The 20,831-nt window shown below is 42.1% G+C and overlaps 1 protein-coding gene across 2 annotated transcripts in view; it reads left to right on the top strand.

Annotated features, from left to right (window-relative positions):
• Positions 1 to 358: 358 nt before the first annotated feature.
• Positions 359 to 20,831, top strand: part of znf609a (zinc finger protein 609a) — a 62,661-nt gene continuing 42,188 nt past the window's right edge. For both annotated transcript variants that reach the window (XM_049575150.1, XM_049575151.1), the window contains exon 1: positions 359 to 745. The gene's annotated coding sequence lies outside the window, so the exon portion shown is untranslated. The remainder of the gene's footprint in view (positions 746 to 20,831) is intronic.

Here is a 20,831-nt window from a genome sequence, read left to right as displayed (position 1 = left end):
GTAAATTACAGCATGTAATTCATGTCAAAACATATTGCATTATAGCACAAAAACACATCACATATAGTACAGTTACAGATAAAATCCACTATCACATGTTTCAATTAAATATTACATGTATCAAAATGTTGACTAACAGTTAACCACTGGTTTTGCCAACACCCCTAAAATTATTAGGGTATTTTATTTTTAATTTTTAATCACGTTTACTCCACTGGAAAGGCACCCTGGAGGGCGGTCGCCCCCTCTGTCCCCCCTGAGTCCACCAGTGTTTATGACTCCACTGACTCCAGGTCCAGTCAGTGAGTGAGTCCAGCGAACCCAGTCCAGGTCCAGTGACTCCACTGATCCAGTGTTCCGGGCTTTGGTTGCATTGTACCTAACAGCCATTTAGCCCCACTGTGCTGTTTGTCTGTCTGTTGCTGTCTGTGTGTCTGTTAACGGGGATAACGTTGACCTGGAAACTCTGGGAATATCACATCCAGTCATGGAATACTGGGGATTAGTTTCGTTATCATCCAGGCCCGACAACTGACTCCAAAATGTCGGTGTTTCCCGCTGCTTTCCAGTTTTCTCCGGGATGTGACCGTGTGATGGCTGCGGTCCAGTGAACTGGGAGCACGTTGACTGGTCTTTTGCCTGTTCAATCCACCAGTTTGGGAGCTTGTCTTTAACTGTTTTTACTGGGATTATCGGAACCTATGGAGTGTACATGAACGTTGGTCGGATAGGGATTTCAAACGGGGTAAGTGGACATGTTGAAGTTGGCTACCTTGGTGGGATTTGGGTCTACTTTTTTTGAAACGCGGGATAGCCTACTAGCTATCCCGGGGGTTAGCTCAGCAGGCTAACTGCTGTCTTTGTCTGAAGAGACCGGGGAGCTAAGGGGCATGCGTCCATCATCGGACACGTCCCCGTCTGACCTGCTTGTTTCCTTTTAACTACACATTATCTGACGACTACATCAACTCTATTTTAAACACATTAACAAATGCGTTTCACTGTTTGTGTAACGGTTAGTCACATTCCTTAATACGTTTACGTTACGTTACAAAGCCCGTTTGATATCTGTTTAGTCCGTTTAAAGCAGTACTGGGTGTTTAGTGTGTTTTCAAGCTATTGTCATATCTTCAAAACTTCCTGATAATCAATTTGACTTAATCTATATCACCCTTTGCCTAACTGAGATGTATATGTGCTGCAAATCTGGATAAAAAGGTTGGTGGGGAATTAAAACACTTGTCCGATAATGGATCTATAGGTTGACAGGGAGGCTGAAAGCGCCGCATCGGTAATTGTCCATCACACGACAAATGGGACGTTAGGTCAACAGTTATATAAACGATCTGTAGAACGTTATACGTTGGGATTCAGATGTGAATTGTCGCCTATGCTGTCAGCTGTAAATGCGGGTGTGGCTGTTGTGAAATGGTCAGTTAATGTTAAAGTTACACGGCGAACACAGAAAATCTCCCCCGTTCGAGCTAAGCTGCACCGCGTCCGATAATGGATCTCGTTAGCTTCGTAGCGGGCCACGGTGGGCCTCGGGGCTAGCTGCACAAGCTGTACTTAATATCTCCATATTATTCGATGTTGCACTCTTGACTGGGTGTTATCGTGTGCGTTTGAAGCTAATATTATTCAGCTAACGCCACTGTGAGACTTTATTAGCTTGCATGTTAGCTTTGCGCTAAAAGGGCAGTGAGCTCCAGGGCCGACGAAGGCAGCCACCGCTAGCTAGCCTTCCGATTAATTCGGCTAACGCTAGCTAGGTTAGCTAGCTCTGTGGGTCTGGTGTGTTTGAAACAATATTCTGTTTCATTACAAATGCACATATCTGTCGTAAACGTGCCTCAGATTGCTAGCATGTAAAGCTTTGCCTTTGTCTATGGTCCCCACCAAATAAACAGGCAACCGTCCAAAGATCTAACATGGCTAGCGTAAATGCTAACTACATGATATAAATATCCCCTGAACTGGGTTACCAGGTTCAACTTTATTTGTATCCTGCTGCACGATTGCTACAACAGTTAGGATTTTGTTACTCATAGTAAGACACGCTACAAGCAACGTGACATAGAGGCTTGTAAAAGGCATTTTTAGCTTGATTGCATAACATAAGCAGGTAATTGAAGGCCTGTAACATAAGTTACTAGAAAGAAAGTACTACTCAGTTGTTATAGTTTAATGTAAACGCCTTCAAGTTTCCCCATCGGGGTGTGTGATTTCCATTTAACCCTGAACTAAGCTCCGTTTATCCACCCTTTAGTGCTGCATTGTGTTTTAACTCCAGTAACAGGACACCAATTTGACTCTGAAGCAACAGAAGGGATTATATCTGTGAATGAACACATGCATACTGTAAGCAGCACGTTTATCTTTCTAGTAAATCTGTTGACATATGCAGGATATGGGTCAATCTGGTGGGAGGTGTATTCTGTAGGTGTCTGACAGTCGGCTGACTTGTTCTGTTGAAACATGCGATTCAGTCTGCTCATCCAGTATCATACTGACTCAGTGATTTGTTCATGTCTTCTTTCAGTTAAGTGCACCAGTGAATTTGTTGCCTTGAGGCAGTTGTACATTATGATTAACAGACTCAGGAACAGTTTGTCCCTACAGGCCATCACTCTAATGAACGCCATATTTACCTTATTCATGTCATCATGCACTGTCACTCCCTATGTCCACCCATTCAGTATTTATTTCTTTGCACTATTTATATTGTTTGCAACTTGCTCACTCACCTTTTCTTCCACGTACTTGTGTACACAATACTCCCGTTCATTCCCTATCTTTATTCGTCCAGCTTTCCTATCCTTGATTGTGACCCTTCTGAACTTGAACTCTGAATTGTGAGGCACTAAAGCACAGTAACAGTGGTTCTTTTTCGTTGATATGTATTCTGTGTCAGTGGCAATGTGGTGACCAGGACCTTGAGGATAACAGTAGTACTGATGGGAGATGATAAAATGAAGTGGAGTATTATAAAGCTGTTTTTCCTGCGCCAATTACTGAAAAATGTAAACAAACGCGGTGAACCACAAAAGAGGAGGAAGGGGTTGTCTGAGGTTTTCCATGTGACTGTTTTAACCAGTCACAGGGAATCATACAGCAGGGGTTTGTGCAAAAAAAACATTTGACTGTCAATCAGCAAACATACCTGGCTGCATAGTCAAATACCTGTGTGTGTGACTTTAGAAAAGTACTTCATTGTTTCCAAGTTATCTGATGTCAAACGCTATCGAGCTACATCAGACTTTCTCAGCTGGTTCTCAGTTTGGAGTATTAAAGAGGAATTGAGAATGTAAGAATTTAAAGATGACATTTCAGACTCACATCCTTGGCGGGTGAGAGCTTCATCCTCATATGCTGATCATGTTTTGGTTCTACAAGTTCATATCTGAACACTTCATATCAGTTGAGATGCTGGTGTCCTGGATAAGATCACACATGTCCTTCATAGACAAGTTAACTGTCCTTCAACATGGTGTATAGTTCGGATCCTGTACAGATAAAATAACAGCCAGTGATGGAGTGATACACCAGCCCTGGATTTGAAGCAGACCTTGAGGTCAAGTTGTTTCATTACAGAGCTTAATTTGTCTTGCAGTTAGCAATACAAGTGTTCATTCAATTAAAAAAAATCCATTACATGATGTTTATGACAGTGCAAACATTCTTACATACACAGACTCACCCTTTACAGTTACACGTAAATAGTCGTATGCACTATAATAGTACTATAATGTAGTCTGTAGATGATGCATTTAATATTGGCACTCTGTCACAAGAATTATTCTGCACTACGTTGCATCCCTGAGGCAGACGTGTTACCATCTTTTCCTGCAAACATTTGAGCTCTGAACTCTTGATTTTGAACTTCTTGACAGTGTATAGTTGGTTGATACTAAAGATGACACATGTCCGTGTGCTCTTGAACTCTGGTGAAAATGTTTATCGCAGTTTTCTATGAAGCCCATCGTAATGCAGTGAATTTACTTGGGTTGTCCTGAATACCAAATTTTGGGCATCGAAGCTTAAGTGAGAAATATCTGCAGTAAATTGAAGCTTTAGGTTGGCAGGAGACAAGGACATGTTTTAGCCACGTTGTTAGTTACATGCACAATGGCTAGAAAAAACAATACTTTGCAAGACAGCTGAGCTGTTACTTCGAGTTTTCAGGTGATTTGCCAAGCTGGTTGTACATTTGTAATATGCCAGTTTACTTTGATGATTCTGGCATTCAACATTTTTGGGTCGTCGTCACAAATTTTGAAACTGTTTCAGACACTCGAATTTATTGACATCTTGCTAGCGCATCTGTAAGCCTGGCAGAGGTGGTCAAATGGTCATCACAAAACCAGGCCTGTCACTAAGTTACAGTAGCTATGTTTCCATCCAAAAGTGATTCGAATCATTGGGAAATGCGCATTAAAAGAAATATGAATCCTGTGTGTTTCCATTCAATGTACGGAATTTGTTGAAAACTACGAACTCGTGCAAGTTTTCCGTAGAACCGGAAACAAAACAAGTCTCACATTCTTCTTCTTCTTCTTCTTCTACGTTTTCTGGCGGTTGGCAACCAGCTTGTAAATGCTTTACCGCCTTCCCGACCCAGAGTGTGGTTATCACCATGGAGAGAGGTGCGCTACGTCAGACTTAATTCGAACATAACTGTTTCCATCCCCCGTTTTGCGAATCAACATTTTTTCGAATCAACCAAAACCCAGCTAAAGCGAGCGTATTTTAGTTTGTGCGAATCAGGGGATTTTAATTCGAATTTTGGCATTTCCATTATAATTTTCCGATGCGATACTTCTAGATGCGCATCTAAACAGGCTGATGGAAACATGGCTAATGTCCTTATCTAAGAATAACTGATGATGTTGATGCTAGGGTGGGATTTTGTATTCTTGTTACATTGTGTGCAATAAAAGCAAGTTTTCTAAGACCGAAGATGGACAGACATCTGAAGATCAAGCTAAAATATCTAGGGATGCCCCTTGAAAGTCAGAGATTTGAATTGTCAGTTGGAGACCAGGCAGTCGACTGAGGTTGCTTCAAGTTGAGCAGTCAAGTATTGTTTTTTTGTTTGTCTGTTTGGTTGGTTGTATTTTTTTGCTAGTCAGTGTGCTGTCCAGTGTACCTCTGGCGCTGTTCAGTCCCCATATTTTGCTGCAAAGTGAGCACTCTTGACTTAAAGATTATTTTTTGGTACAAGCACCTGTGTTGAGTTATAAATTTCCGATTGATTTTTGTGCATGTGGACAGTATCAGTCAAACTCCTCCTCTCCACTGGGGTTATGGAGATGTGTCTTCAATCAGTCTTGGCAACTGTAGTGTTACTGGTGTCCACTTGAATGTTGAAAGCATCAGTCCTTAGTTGGAGCTCGGCTGTTACACTTTCCATCAAATATTAACTCTTCAATCTTTCTCTCCATTTTTGGACAGTTGGTGACTTTACATTTCTCCACAGTACTGTGATCATATTTTTGCAATCACAGCAACACCACAAGCAGTTATGTCTGGTTTTTGGTGTCTCTATCTTCTGGAATCTCTCCCAGTTTAAAGAAAGCTGGCTCTAGAGGTAAATCTACCCCCATGATTTGCTTAATCTCTGCCTGAATGTCTCTCCAATATTTATCTAATTTGGGACAATCCCAAAAAATATGGGTATGGCCGCCAACTACTCCACATTGTCTCCAGCATAATTCAGAGGTGGTGCTGTATCTTGCTAACATAAGAGTGAGTCTTAAATAATTTCATTTTTCATTCCCTTCAAATAGAGCTACTTGTTAGCTTGTGACCCTCCCGGCATGCATATTTGCACTTTGAAGTCATGTAAATCTTACTGTTTTAATCTTGTGTGGATGATATCACATGTTCAAATAATCAAGCTCCCGATGAGCAATTTACTATCAGTGAAGTGCACATTAAAAGCTGTGGACACAGGATTGCAGACTGTTATTCTCTGCAGTACAGCACAGACCTCTGTGGTGTTATATGGTGGTCGGGTTGACAGCAGGATCACTGAATCGGTCTGCCCGGGAGGAGGACACCAACAGGAAGCTGAAATGAGCCGATCTGTCTGCTCCTCCTGGGAGGGCTGGCCGGCCAGACAGGAAGAAAGCTCTGCTGAGTGCCGAGAGGAGCTGAGAGCTACGTGACCTGCTATCACCCCGACCGGCCTGCCTAGCGCTCTGCCACAAACAGCCCGGGAGGTCCTGCAGTGATGGCTTCAATTACTCAGAGGATTTCATTGGAGTTACCTGAGCTGATGAATCAGAGCAGCAGACTGAAAGGGCCGGCCAGTCAGGAGGGAGTACGGTGGTGTCGGTCTGTTGGAAATGTAGAAACAGATAAATATCAGAATAACCAGAAGACCTTGTAATAAATTATTTTTTTCTCTGTTACACAGAATCATAAGACAAACTGGAACTGGCCATTTTCAGCTGCTCGGGCATTATTAGAGCTGATAGAAATTGTTCAAGTAGAAATCTTATTGGAATCGCACACAAAACAATTCTGTATTATGATTAGCTCTTCTTAGAAAGCGTGGTCCCAGACCTCCAGTCTAGTCAGGTCAATTTTATTTATATAGCCTAATATCACAAATTTGTTCCATGAGGCTTAACAATCTGTACAGCATAAAACACCCTCTGTCCTCAGACCCTTGATTCAGATGAAGAAAAATTCCCATAAAAAACCTCTAACGGGAACGAAAAAGAAGAAACCTCTGGAAAAGTTAAACCCCAACCCACTCTATTTCTATTTCTGTGGGTCCCAGGGACTCACTACATTAAAAACCTATCAACCTCAGTGTGTGAGACAGATCTGTTTTTCAGTAACGTATACTCAATCTTAACTGAAAAGATGTGCGAGCATTGTTCTTAGAAATGAAGCTGTAGTAAATTCACACATCTGTACACCTCTCTGCACTAGATCTGAACGCGTTTCTATTTTGGTTGTGTTGAAGCCTTTGTTTAAACAACCAGGTGGAGATAAAGCAGTTAAACAGAAAACACAGAGCACACACCTCCATCCACCACCTGTCGACGCTTTGATTTATGTTTCACTGAGAAACAGAGCTGTTGTCTTAGTGGAGAAACAGAAGGAGATAAAGGTCATGGTGGTGCAGATCTCAGGGCGGTGCAGAGTGCTGGGTGTTAACTGGAGTTTAGCTGTTGCATCTCCTGACCACTGCCTGAACCTCAGAGTGAAACAGAGAGATAAAGACAGAACTGGGTGGAGGATAGACATAGAACTGGTGTAGTAGTTGACGATGGCTGTTGGTTTGCCTACCACCCACGTATAACCAAGTGGCTGTGGCTAAGGAGGGAGGTAGAGCGGGGCGTCCACCAATCGGAAGATCAGCAGTTCGATCCCTGGCTCCTCTGGTCTGCATGTTGAAGTATTCCTGGGCAAGATACTGAGCCCCAAATTGCTCCCGTTTCTATTTTGAATACACTTACATGTGTTTTATGCCTTTAATTTATTTTTATTTATGCCTTTAATTATTTTTTCTTTTTTGTGAACAGTTAAACCTTAAATTAAAATGTAAGGTCACCACTTGCTGTGTTTTTTTATTGTCTGTTTCTCAGTGTTTGAAAATAAAAAAGATCTTATGCAGGCCTTAAATACGAAGTATTCGTTGAAAATGTCTTATTACATACCTGTGTTTTTAAAATAGTTTTTCAAAAAGCCAAAGTGTACAATTTAAGGTGTGTGCCTGTTGACTTTCTACCCATTCAAAATGAAAGTATATAAAAAACAGTACTTTTTCATATCAGATCATCGGGGGAAAAGGTTCTTAATCGGGAAGTGATGTCATGGATCACAGCTGGACGTGTTTCGTCATGTGCCAGATGTGTGATGAAGGTTGAGGATGGAAACACAAAGCTGAATTCATGTGGCAGGTCTTAAAACTGAGAGATGTGTTTGCGTGACTTGTCTCCTTCTCAACATGTCTTTCCCTTTAACACAAGATTGGCTTCAGTTTAAACTCATATCTCACACCATTAAGGAGTGAAAGTGTATTTTAAAGAAATGTTGCTCATTATTGTGTCGGAGTGACTTCCAGATTTCGTAGCAGAACTGTTAACAATAGCTTCCCATGTTTGGACCTAGTGCAGTGTGCTGTTAAAGCTCTGCAGTGTGCTGACAGAGCTACACACCCGCTGGATAATCAATAAGATGGAGTGTCCTCTGTAATGTCAAGTAGAGCGAGCGAGAGAGAGAGTCCTGATGGATGCAGGCTGAACATGGCTGCTGATAGAAGCAGTCAGCTCACTATTCACGTCCTAAATTACAGCCAGAGGTGAACAGATCGGCTGCCGTGGCAGTTAGGTTTTCTGTGAGCCATTAAAACAGTTCCAGCATTTTTTCACTTAAGACACCTTTCTGTTTTCATTTTGCTGCCTTCATTCCATCATTGACAGTAGCAAGAGAACGGAAACCTTTTGTTAAAAAAAGATTACAGGCATCTCAGTTCACCTTCGCACTTATAACAATGTTTAGGACAGAAATCTGTTGATTTTAATGCAGTCGTCTGATTGGCAGATTGTCTCGTTTCCCTGCTGAGCTTTCGTTTAGAGACAAAAATTTGCACCGCTGATCAACAGCAGACTCTCCTGACAGAGCTGACCTTTGAGGAAACTGAATCCAAAATGGATGAAGCTTTTATATGCGGTGTGTAGCTTCATTCAGGTTTATACAACTGTGCTTTGTTGGAGTATAAACTGCTCCACTGAGAGGCAGTACGTCAGGAGACCTCTTTTTAATATACTGTATTATCTGACTGTTGTGGTCGGCCAGCGGTAGCTTGTTAGCAGCTAGCTAGCATGTTACAGGTTAGCCCACCTGCCACCGTAGCATCTCATCTAGCTGTGAGCAGTCATTGTCACTAAGGTTTACACCAGCGCTTATTTCTTAATAAAACACAAACTAATTTTGCTTTGCCACCCTCTTGTCTGACTTTGCATTGAACTGGTTTGCCACCATGATATTCCAGTCAGTAAACTTAAGCTAGTTAACATTACTACTACTTAAACAGTTAACTATGATACTGACACTTTACCTGTATGTATACTTTTAATTTCTGTTTTACTACGTGTTTCCATCTCTGTATATATGCATCACTTCACGTTACATACATAGGCCTACGTTTACTACATTGCGGTTTACAGTTTATCAAAATTAGAAATGTTTTTTATACGAGAATAGGTCTTGACATGTAAGGAATTTTTCAATTTAGTGTACAACAATAAATACGGTGCAAAAGTCAAGAGACATGATATAGAATCGAAATATTATCAGAGTAGGAAATACGAGAAAATATAAGAAATATATAAATATCTGTGTTTAAAGTGGAAGAGCTGTACACTCTTGCAGAAATGTGCAAAATATTGATCGGGGACATGCAACGTTCACAGTAAAAAGTATAAAGAAGATGTGTGTCACTGTACATAAGGTACGATTGCAGAATTGGGGGACAGAGTTGTCTCGCTTCTAGGAGGTAGTAACTGCGCCTAAATAATGTCTGTATAATTGGGACAGCCAACAGGACGGGATCATGGGTGTGATGTTTTGACACCGTGTTAGGGGAAGATTTACAATGTAGCTGATAGCAGTCGAGCTAACTCGAAGAACAGTGGCTGAAAATGTGAAATTGGGAAAACAGTGAGGTCTGGGAGCACCTCACCTTCCGAGCAGAGGACTCATTGAGTGTTTGATATTTTTATATCATGCCATTGTTATTGTTTAGAAAGGACTGCTGGTGCTTGTGTTATATGTCACACAAGAATCTGGCACTGTTGTGTTACATGACACGTTCATCATACCTCTTTTCATTCTTGGATGCTGGGATGCAGTCTGTAATAGTGTTGTCGGTCGCGAACGAATCGTTCAAAAGAACGAATCTGTTCAGGGCTTGACGCTAACTTTTTTCCCAAGGAGCACATGTGCTCCTAAATTGAAAAAGTAAGGAGTGCACAAAGACCTTTAGGGGCGCAATGTAAATTGATCAAATAATGTGTTTTCCGTAATAAACGTGATGCAAATAGACATTTACAAGCAAAATTATTTAATAAATTTGTATACAAAATGTACAGAAAGGTAAAATCATCAAGTTTTGAAAAAGTATTGCAATTTAATTTTGTCTTTAATGTTATTATCTTATATATATATATATTATCTTTATAATATGATTATCTTATATAATGTTATTACTATCCTAAAACATTCTCCAGGTCCTCTGAAACTCTGCAGAACTTAGCCTCTTCCACACAGAGCACTCTTTGCGGCGCCCACCGCGGGGTAGGGCGCAGAGGACAGGATTTGGGGGAGTACAGGCTCGTTCAGGAGCTACAGCTCCATGGTGACCGCTTTCGGGTCTACTTCAGGCTCTTCTCTGCTATTGGACGCATGCCGCTGTGGTGTCGTCACAGCGCGCTGTGGTGAAATTAAAGAAATTAAAAAAATTTCAATTCGAGCACAGGCTGGTGGCGCATGCCGCTCAGCTCGGCGGCAGAGCAGTGCGCTCTTGCGCCACGTTAGCACATGCACAATGAATGGGTTCGTTGGCGGAGGTCTGCGTTTTGTGCGCTCTGTCTGAAAAGGGCTTTATTTCCACCCTGCCCAGCAGCGGTACCATGGCGAACGGTCCCTAAAGGCCTCTACACATGATCAGCTGTAAAACCGCTTTGCGCTGGCTGTCCCATTGTTTGTCTATGGAGAGGGCAGCAACGCCTGACAAAGCGGCACCGCTACCCTTGGTGTTGCGCACGATATCATTGTGCCGACAGTGGCTTGGAAAACCACCCATAACCGTGTCACACGGGGAAGAGGGAAGAGGGAAGGTGGCTTCCTCCAACATTTGTGGTTAGATTATCTTTTTTTTTATTGACAAAAATATAGGCTGCTTCAGCTGATTTTTTTTTTTTTTTTATGCGCACATGTGCCCCTAAATATTTTTTACAGTTCGCACTCACCTATTTTTAGTCGCAAATGCGAGTGAAACGCTCGCACTGTCGAGCCCTGCTGTTGAGTGAATGTACTGAACTGAATCACTTCCGGAACTGATTCGTTCATTTCTCAGTTCAGTTGAGCTCAGCAGTGAGCGTGCAAGCTGGTAGTGGGACTGCCAATTCGGTCCGTGCAAACAATGAATCACTTGCGAGTCGCGAGGCAGCGCGGGTACAGGGAGGGACTGCCTACCACATGACAAATCACTCGGTGAATTAATCACTTGGTCAACGACGACGTAACCCCGACCCGTGAGTGATTCAAATCATTTCTTCTTCTGTGATACACTTTCACAGGGACCATTTTCTCCAAGCTAACAACTAATGTAGCCAGGAGTCAAGCCACATGAACACAATCACACACCTCCCCATTGTTTTAACAGACTTAGTTTCCAGATAAACAAACTTTAAACGTTAGGCTGGCCAGTAAGGAGACTCACCAGTGCAGGGCAGACGCAGCAGCAGCTCAACAGTGTATCAGTTTAGTGAGTTGGACTACGCAGTACACAGTCAGGGCTGCTCCTGCCAAGCACTGAACAATTCGGTGAACGAATCTTTTTAATGAACTGATTCTAGTGATTTAATAACATCTAAAGAACTGCTTTGCCCATCACTAGTCTGTAATGAGTGTCATGACGCTATGGTTGTTTGGTTTTGTGTAAAAAAATAAAGTGAAGAGCATAAAGAGTGGACTTTGTAATGGCCTTATGGTGCAGTCTCTTTGTAAAAAGGGCTGCAGTGATACCAGACCTTTCTCAAGCACAGGGTTATAGAGATAGATCTGGCTACGTGACACTGCCTTGTGGGTGACACTGACTTCCACAGTGGGCCACCTGGCTTGAAGCCATCAGTAGAATCGAGCCTCAAATTATTGACCTCTCTTTAATACTGTGTGATAAATATTATTTCAGCAGTTATGAGTAATGTCAACAGGCCAATTACAATAGATAAATCTTGATGATTATCAGCAGGCTACACTCTATTGTTAATGTATAAATATTTAATTTTATTTATCACTTAATGGGTTGATAAAAACACAGATGAAAAAAGAAGCAGTGTAACACCCATTAATCTTTAAACCCTACTGGCGTATTTTCACAGGTTTCAAGGGCGCGTGACTGCTGAAACTCACTTGACACACTGACAACCGCGATTACATTTAAATGGGGCTGTTGTGGACCCTGCAGCTATTTTGCGTGAGCAGGTCAACAGCAGATCGAGACACAGAGGACGAGACTCCGCAGCAGTTTCATGGTCTGGTTTCTCTTTCCAGGCAGCACTCAAACGCTCCAGGCTTCTTTATATTAGAGATCTCATTGTGTTGCTGGTGCAGTTTGTGGGTGGCTGTTTTTTTATGCCCGCCAAGGACTCACATTTCATGGCATCGAAGTTGGAGTATCAGTTTGAAGAGGTTAAAGACGTGATGAGCATGTGACACACTGCTCAGATTCAACATGACATTTATTTTTAACCCTGACCAGCGATGATGTGTATCGGCTGTCTCTCTGGAAATCTCTAAAAGACATAAAACTACAGACAGTTAATGTCCACATTTTGTTTAAGTTAGATTTCATATTATTTGTAGCCCTCACCTGTACTTTATTCTAAGCTTTCCAGTAAACGTTCTTATCACATATTTGCCTTCATGTGCTGAAACAGGATGCGGGTGTTTCCACCGCTGGCAGCTGCATGACAAAGGCTGCAGGTGAAGGGGTATTTTTATCTTGAGAAAACCGAAATCCACAAAATGGAGGATGTCCCCTTTTATGTAGAGAGTGAGAGACTTGATTCAGAGGCTCAGGTGTAGTGGATTAACTTTCACTTCCTTCACGTCTCCTTGGTAAATGAATGCACGTCAGTGCTGCAGAGCAGTGACTGAAGAGGCCTTTGCTGTGTCCCAGCTGGTTGTGATTTACCAACAGCAGGATGGTGAAGGCAGATGCTTCAGTGTAACTGCCAGTTTCAACCCTATTAGCTTCTGTTTGCTTTCAGTGAGCGCCTATGTATGTATACCAGGGGTGTGGTAATATTTCAACCATCATCTGACTGACAGCGACTGACGTCACCAGAGCAAAATCAAACAACGTCAGAGTTGGGATTTACCCGTGGGTTTGCAGATGGAGTCTGACCCTGTGGTTCTGCTGGAGGAGCATCTGCAGATAAATTATCCACAAAGAGAGTTCAGTGGGAAGACACTACATCCCATATCTGTGGTATTCTTTTATTATTTATAAGATCTCTCCACTGCCAGTAAGATGTACAGACAAGCTCACTGTGTAAAGAAAATGGTGAATTTTAAAGTGAAGTTTGATGATGTTTGTGAAAGCAGGAAGCGACGGAATAGGACTGAATGCTTTTCTTCACAGCAGATTATACTTTCACATGTACTTCAACATGAGTGAATGTGATCTTCAGTGTGGAGTTTTGGTAGTGTTTTTTTACTGACTTCGTTACATGAGTGCTGCAGTTGTACGATTTATTTTATTGTTATTGTTTTTTATTACAGTCGCTGTAGGGTTGAAAGTAGAGTTGCATATAGGGCTGTCACATTCTGGTTGGTTTGTCAATTGGTTGGTTGATTGGTTGGTTGATATGCTCCTGTGTGACCAAATTCTCCTTGGTCAAACAATCGCTGGTGTTACTTTAAGGACGCATTCACACTGGCGCTATTTGATCTGCTTTTGACGAACCCTGGTCTGCTTACAGAGATAGTTCGGTGCGTTTGGAGTGATGTGAACGCTCATTTGAATGCATCATGCAGACCAAACGAGCGAACCCTGGTCCGCTTGAAAACTGGGGGTCTCGGTTCACTTGCAAGTGAACCCTGGCGCAGTTTGCCTACAGTGGGAAATGCAAACGGACTATCCAGCAAACCGAAGAGAGGAAGTGAACCAAAGAGAGGAAGTGATGTAGAGTGCAGTGTATTTTGGTGTTTTTGTGGTGACCAAGCTGGCTGAAGGGGATGGATTTCTGTTTTCAGTCCTGTCCAATGAATGAGCCAGGCTTTCTTCTTCCTCATACTTTTTTTTCTTCCTGGTCAGTGGTCATTTCGGGCAATACCGCCCCCAAACAAGCAGCTGTTGTAACTGCGTGAGGTTGTCCAGGTGGTTTGGTCCGCCTTAAAAAGTGCATACTGAAAGTGAACCGAATCAAATGATGGTGTGAAATTTTTCAGCATTCCCCGCCCAATCGAAACGAGTCCCCTGGACTATCCTGGTGTGAATGTGCCCTAAGGCTGTTGTGTCCAACAAAATGTTTGTTTTGCCAGCTGAAAACAGCAGCTGTTGTTGTTACGCACTTGCAGATGTCTTCTGTGATGGTTGGTCTTTGTGGTATTTGTCCAGCCCCTTCTCCTCTGTGATAGGACAGCTAATGACAGTGGCAAGTGCAGTGTTTTACCCAAACTAAAAAAAAAATCAACAAATTTTCAATTGGAAAATGGAGAAATAATCACAGACGACATTTAGAGTCAGAATTTATCTCTATGGATTTATTTTAATATGTCTCCAAAAAGTCAGCACAGTTCAAGGCTGGATTACAAATCTTCTGATAATAATACGATCACACTGGAGCCCTTGTTGGAGCAGTACGATGGTTAATGTTAGCTACTGGGCTATATATAGTAAGCATCTCTCACATGCAGTGTTCTAGAGATATTTAACATTAACAACATTATGTTTTGTCAACCCCACAGTTATCTTTCATTGTTATCGACTGGTTAAAGCGTAGGTAGAATATCAGTCTGCCAAAATTTTCTTTGGGTGATTACAGCTCTACGATGTGATACTATATATTATAGAGTTTAACAGTTTTAAGAAATATTAAAAATCACTGTGCAGTGTTTTGGTGTCTAATAAGCCCTCTAACTGAATGAGTTGCTCAAATCTTTCTGTGTCATATTTCTTAAAACCCACCAGTGCAGCTCCTTTCTGTTGTTTTAACAGACATTCACGCAGTTTTAATGCATACTGTTAATTCAAACTGTACTTTCCGTGTCTGTGTAGCCATGTTCGTGAGCGTGTCTGTGATGTAAATTTTCTGCTATGGATTTGCAGTCTAAAATTTATGACCACACGGACCATATGTGCTGACTGTATGAATACGTCTGTGTGCGCAGCGACCCAGAACATAAAGAACATAAGAGCATTCATGTTATATCAGGACCTTTAATTAGCCCAAGGCTGAGCAGCAGCACATCACTACAGAGGAGGAGCTTTTAATTCTTCGGGAGCTGAGCAGAGGTTGAACTTCTCAATCAGCGGAGTTGCAGTTATCAGTAATGACGGTGTTGAAAGCAGGTTTTTTCCTGAAAGGTCTGGCTGATCAGCAGTTTGACAACCGACTGAATCAGAGGCTCTGAATCTCTGCTGCACTTCAACACGCAGAACATGCTGGTATGTTTCCAACCTGAAATCAGTTTTCATGAATTATGAATAGAAATTGCTCTGCTGTCTTTGCTTAGGCATACTCATGCATTTAAAATCACCACTTTCTGCTTGCAGTTGAGCTCATATTTTCTTTCACTTTCTGCAAATGAATGTCAGTACTTTAAGATTTTTAAGATTTAAGAGTCAGTGTGCCTGTTCTCTGTGTTCAGTCAGATTGTAGTTATTCTTGAGGTTTGTGTTTCCCAGTGAGGCCAGAATCAGACACACAGTGACCAGTAACTACCAGTGTGAATGTGGCTTTGCAGAATAGAGATCAGATTGATTTTCAAACAGGAAGACAGCTGAGATAGAGACAGGACAGGTGTGACAAGGACTCGCTCCTCTACAGACAGATCATTTCCTCCTCAGGGAATAATTAAATCAGAAAACACAGCGTGGCCAGCAGCTCTGTCTGCAGCTCTTGGTATCCAAACTCAAAGCCCTAAAGGGTCTGACACTCACTTCAGACACAATGAATTTCACAGAGAAGAGTGTAAATACATATTTTATATTGGCTCTGAGTTACACAGGATGATGCTTTGATGGAGTCTGAATGGGTTTGCAGGCTTTTAAACTTTACCTTTGAGACATCTTCAGTTTCCCAGTTGCAGTTGTTTTTGTCAGTGAAATGGTCAGATTTATGATGGTGCTGTTGGCTGAGGCTTGTTATTTTTATATTTGTCTTTTTGTCCCAGTAAAAGACTAAACCAATAATGGCGTTTGGTCAGTGTTTTTTTTCAGTTGAAGCATGTAGCAGGATGATAAATGGGTCATTAAAACATTCTGTGTAGATGTGATGTAAAAACTGTTTCCTGTTCAACCCCTCTGTTTGCACTTACAAAGTGATGAAGGTGTGGCTGTGATTACAGTGTCATGCCTGATAGTGCACTTCATCTACTGTGTTGATGCTGCAATAGTCAACATTCTACTGTAAGTTAATTATGATGGGCTTTCACTAACAGTTGGCAGTGTCAATCAGTCTTTGTGGATTAATTGATTGTTTTAGTCCAGAAAATGTAAAATGTGGAAATAATAGGGCAGTCAGTGATATGCTTTTGTCTGACCAAATTCTCATCAGTCAGACATTCACTGGTGTTACTTAGGGCAGATGGGCTTATGACAAAATTTTCATATCACGGTTTTAAGAAAAAATTATATCAGTTTCACGGTATTTCACGGTATTTTGCTCAGGTTCAGCCAACTTGACATGCTGCTGTGTTGTGCTATGGCCTATTCAAGTGCCGGAATTTGTTATTTACCTGACAACGCCTGAACACAACACACGCTCCGCTCCATTCATTAAGGCTCCACTGACTGCGTATGGAAGCGACACGTAGAGAAGCCAGCGGGGATGTTTACCGTTTGCCAAGCCGAGAGGCTGCATGTAGGCTGCATGAAATGTTAAAGCATTTTCCACCTAAGTTATTACATATATTTGAGTTATCTACAAGTTTACTGTTTGTCATCTACTCGCTTTCAAATGTCCGCCACAGACATTTACACAATGTCACGGATAAACATGGGTAAATGCATGAAAAAAATCATCACATATCACCTCTGATAATGGTTATTCATTTAAAAACGCATTGTTTAGCACACTATTTCATGTAGTTTTTATCTGCTGGAGGGTCGCGTAGGGGAGCGTAGCACGACAAAAATAGAAGAGCCGCCTAAAATAGAAAGTTGTCGTGCGACAGATGGGGGTTGTCGCGCCGCTCCAGTTGCCGGTGGAGCTGCTGTAATTGATTAACAGGGGGGCGAGCTGCTACGGGAGTCGCGCTGCAGACGTGTCACGCCACTGACGTGCCCGATGGAGCCCGGCCGTAACTGTCTCAGACTCGAGACGGGTCGTCTTCGGTCAGGAAAATGCAGTCCGAGCCGTGCTGTAGTGTGCTCACCTGTGAGTGTGTGCGTGCGTGCGTGCGTGGGTGTGGGTGTGTGCGCACTGGGGCGAAACTCCGCCGTGCGCGGTACAGAGGGCAGAGGAGAATTGTAAACGGTGGTGCGCCGCTGCTAGTTGCATATAGAGGAAACACTGCTCTTTTTGGTATGAGTTCTTCTGGGTCATCGTGTACAGTTGCTTTGCTTTCAGGACTCTCTCCAGCACCCATTCTCGCCTCTAAACTTTTCTATGCTCTCACTCTCACCCGCTCAAGCGTGCCTGTGGTGTGCAGTGGTGAAATGGGTCCCCGCTGAAACACGTTCCCGCCGCACACGTTCCGGATGTTGTTTGGGCTATTCACCGGTATTGCGGTATATGAAAAATTCATATCATAACGAAAATAAATACCGGTTTTCAGTACAAACCGGTATACTGCCCAGCCCTAGTGTTACTTTAACTGGGCCTTGTGTCCACCAGTGTTTCTTCACCCAGCTAAAAATGGCACTTGTAGATATCTTATGTGAAGATTGGTCTTGTGGTATTTGTCACACTCCTTCTCCACTATGATTTGATGGCCATTTAACCACCCCATCACGTCCTTACGCTAACCTTCACATGAAATCAATGTACCATTTTTCCCCCAGTAATTAGTATCTAGTTCCTAAAATGTTGAGGCAGAGGGTACTGTGTAGCTCTGGTTGAGGGTGAGAGGCTGTCAGCAAACACTGATCTGTGTGGGTACATGAGACCCTAAAAAAGAGGGTGGATCATGGGGAGTGCCACCAGTTGGTCCAGGAGCTTCACTTCGATGATGGCTGTGTCCAAGTATATTTCAGGATAACTTAGAGACAGTTTGACAACCTGCTGTCTATCATCTTGGCATACATCTCTGGGAATCCGGCAACCAATACCACCAGTTTCTCCTCCATTGTTTGCCAACTGTAAACTTGTTGTCGTGACCACCACAGAAGGCCCGCCTCTCAAATCATCCACTCAGACAATGGGGAAAAAAGATGAAAAAAGAGATAACGTGGAGCTTTTTTCCAGCTCTGAGTTGAAATTTTTTCAAGGAGTTCAGAGTGCTCCGGCAAAAGCAGCAGGCGCCTAGAGTGCAGAAAAGCAAGGAATGATGCAACGCAAGCAGCGCAAGCAAAAACCTTCATTCTCTTTAAAAACAATTACAAAAAGATGCCTCCAGCTGCTAAAATGCTTTCTGTGTGGTCAGGGCTTAAAACATTTTCAACTGTCATTTTTAATTTAAAAAATGGATAAATTATCCCAGACATTCAGTGTCGGATTTTATCACTATGGATTTATTTTACTAACTCTCTAACTCACTGCAGTTCAGGGCTGGATTTAGGGCTGCCACGATTAGTCGACTAATCGACTATTAAAATAATCAGTGACTATTTTAGTAGTCGACTAATCGGTTTGAGTCATTTTTCATAGAAAAGCACTATAAAAGTACCCCAAAATACTCTTACTGCAGCTTCCAAACTCCCGTGACAGTGAACTAAAACCCTTTGGCGTGAGTAGGAAACAAGACATTAGATGACGTAATTTTGGGGTTTGGGCAAGACAGACCGACATTTTTCAACATTTTAAGACATTTTTTGATGAAATGATTAGTCGACTAATCGAAGAAATGATCGACAGATTAGTCGACAATGAAAATAATCGTTCATGGCAGCCCTAGCTGGATTACAAATCTTCTAAAAAGGAATGCAGTCAAAATGGCGCCCTTGTTGGAGCTGTATGATGGCTAACATTAGCTTCATAGCTAAAAATAGTCTCTTTTACATGCATCGTTACAGAGACATTTAACATTAGTAATGTTATGTTGTATATGACATCGTTAACCCCAAAGTTAACTTCTGTAGTGTCCAAGATTTTCTTTGGTTGATGACAGCCCTAGAAGGTAACCTATCACATTTTCTCAATGTGACATCTTCAGGGGTCCAAAACCCCAAGTATATTGAGTTTGTGATGTTTTAAACAGGGAAACTTAACAGATCTGAGAATGAAAGGCAAGTTTGTGTTGCACTTTCTAACAACAAGGCAGTTCATAGTGCTGTAAAGACACAGAGCAGTGCCATTAACAGACAGTAACATGTTTTAAAAGAGTAAAATAAAAGATAAAAAAGGTGCAGTGATACCACTCGATAATATTTTGACTTGTTGACATATTGACCTCATTCTGTGACCCACGGCAACAACAACAAAATAAAAAAGTGCAGAGTTGGTGCAGATCACTAGTTTTCTGTTAGTTTCAGATAGATAGGACATACGAACTGAACACTGCTTCTCCATGTGGAATCCTGACTCTGCGGACAGAAGGCAGGCCTCAACCAGACCACCTGAGAGGTCTGCACGCTTCATAACCACAAACTATTATAAATAAACCAAATCAGTTCTCTGATACACAGGAAGTCAGAGCACAGGTAAGATTTAAACATGAGCAGCTTCAGTCTGAGCACAGACCCTGCAGCTGCTCCTCTCTCAGGTGACATCATGTTGACATGTCACCATGCTGCTGTGTCACCATCACATTGATTTCCTGGTGTGTTTTGTCCGTAACATGTTAGACTTGTTTTGACTTAGTGTTGGTGAAGCTTTACTTCAAGGTTAAACTTCATTTGTCCCTCGAGTTAGTACACAAAAACATGTGTTTGCAGCCAACAGTCAGTACGTTTACATGGACAGTTTAATTCCACTTTTAATCGGAATGAATGGCCATTCCGATTAAAAGTGGTCATGTAAACGGTCATTCCAACTGAAAAACGGTCATTCCGATTGAAAATTAAATCCGATTAAAGGGGGTGGTTTATTCTGTTTGTCATTCTGAATGAAAGAATTTTGTGTGCACGTATACACTCATTCCTCTTTAAATTCATTCCTGTCTTTCTGCGCATGCTCGTTTCCTTGCCCTTCTGGTGCGATGACGTATATAGCGCACATAGCAACGGGCTGCATAGCAACGGGCTGAGCTAGAGCAGTCGGACTTATTGCACTCACCGGTTTCCATTCGCCACAGCACAGTCTTCTACCTCCCTTCTCCTGCTCAACAGATGAAGCATTAGCAGAACAAGGTTGTTGTTGTACTGCTGCTTTAAGAATATAAGCAAAACACGCCCGAAAAAGGCACTAAGAACGCCGTCGTCAAGCATCTTGTTATCCGGAGCGAGGACTACAGTGTTTTCTTCCGGTAAACGTAAACACGTAACATCCACCCCACCCCCTATCCAATCAGAAACCTTCCCTGCCCCAAACCTTGCACGAACCTGAATAAAGGCGATTGAACTGATCTCCCATATAAACCCTCATTCGGAATTAATATTTCCCATGTAAACTACCTGGAAACACTTTAATTCCGAATTATTTAATTCAGATTCATTTCATTCCGAATGACAAGCCATCATGTAACTGTAGCCAGTGTTAGAGAAGGTGGTTGTTGAAGCTGTTTTGACTTTAAAAGTATTGTTTGAAGAGAACAGCTGA

Source organism: Epinephelus fuscoguttatus, linkage group LG4, assembly GCF_011397635.1.
Source record: "Epinephelus fuscoguttatus linkage group LG4, E.fuscoguttatus.final_Chr_v1".
Lineage (NCBI taxonomy): Eukaryota > Metazoa > Chordata > Actinopteri > Perciformes > Serranidae > Epinephelus > Epinephelus fuscoguttatus.
The sequence above is the reverse complement of the archived record's forward strand: the minus strand, read 5'-3'. Positions and strand labels throughout refer to the sequence as shown.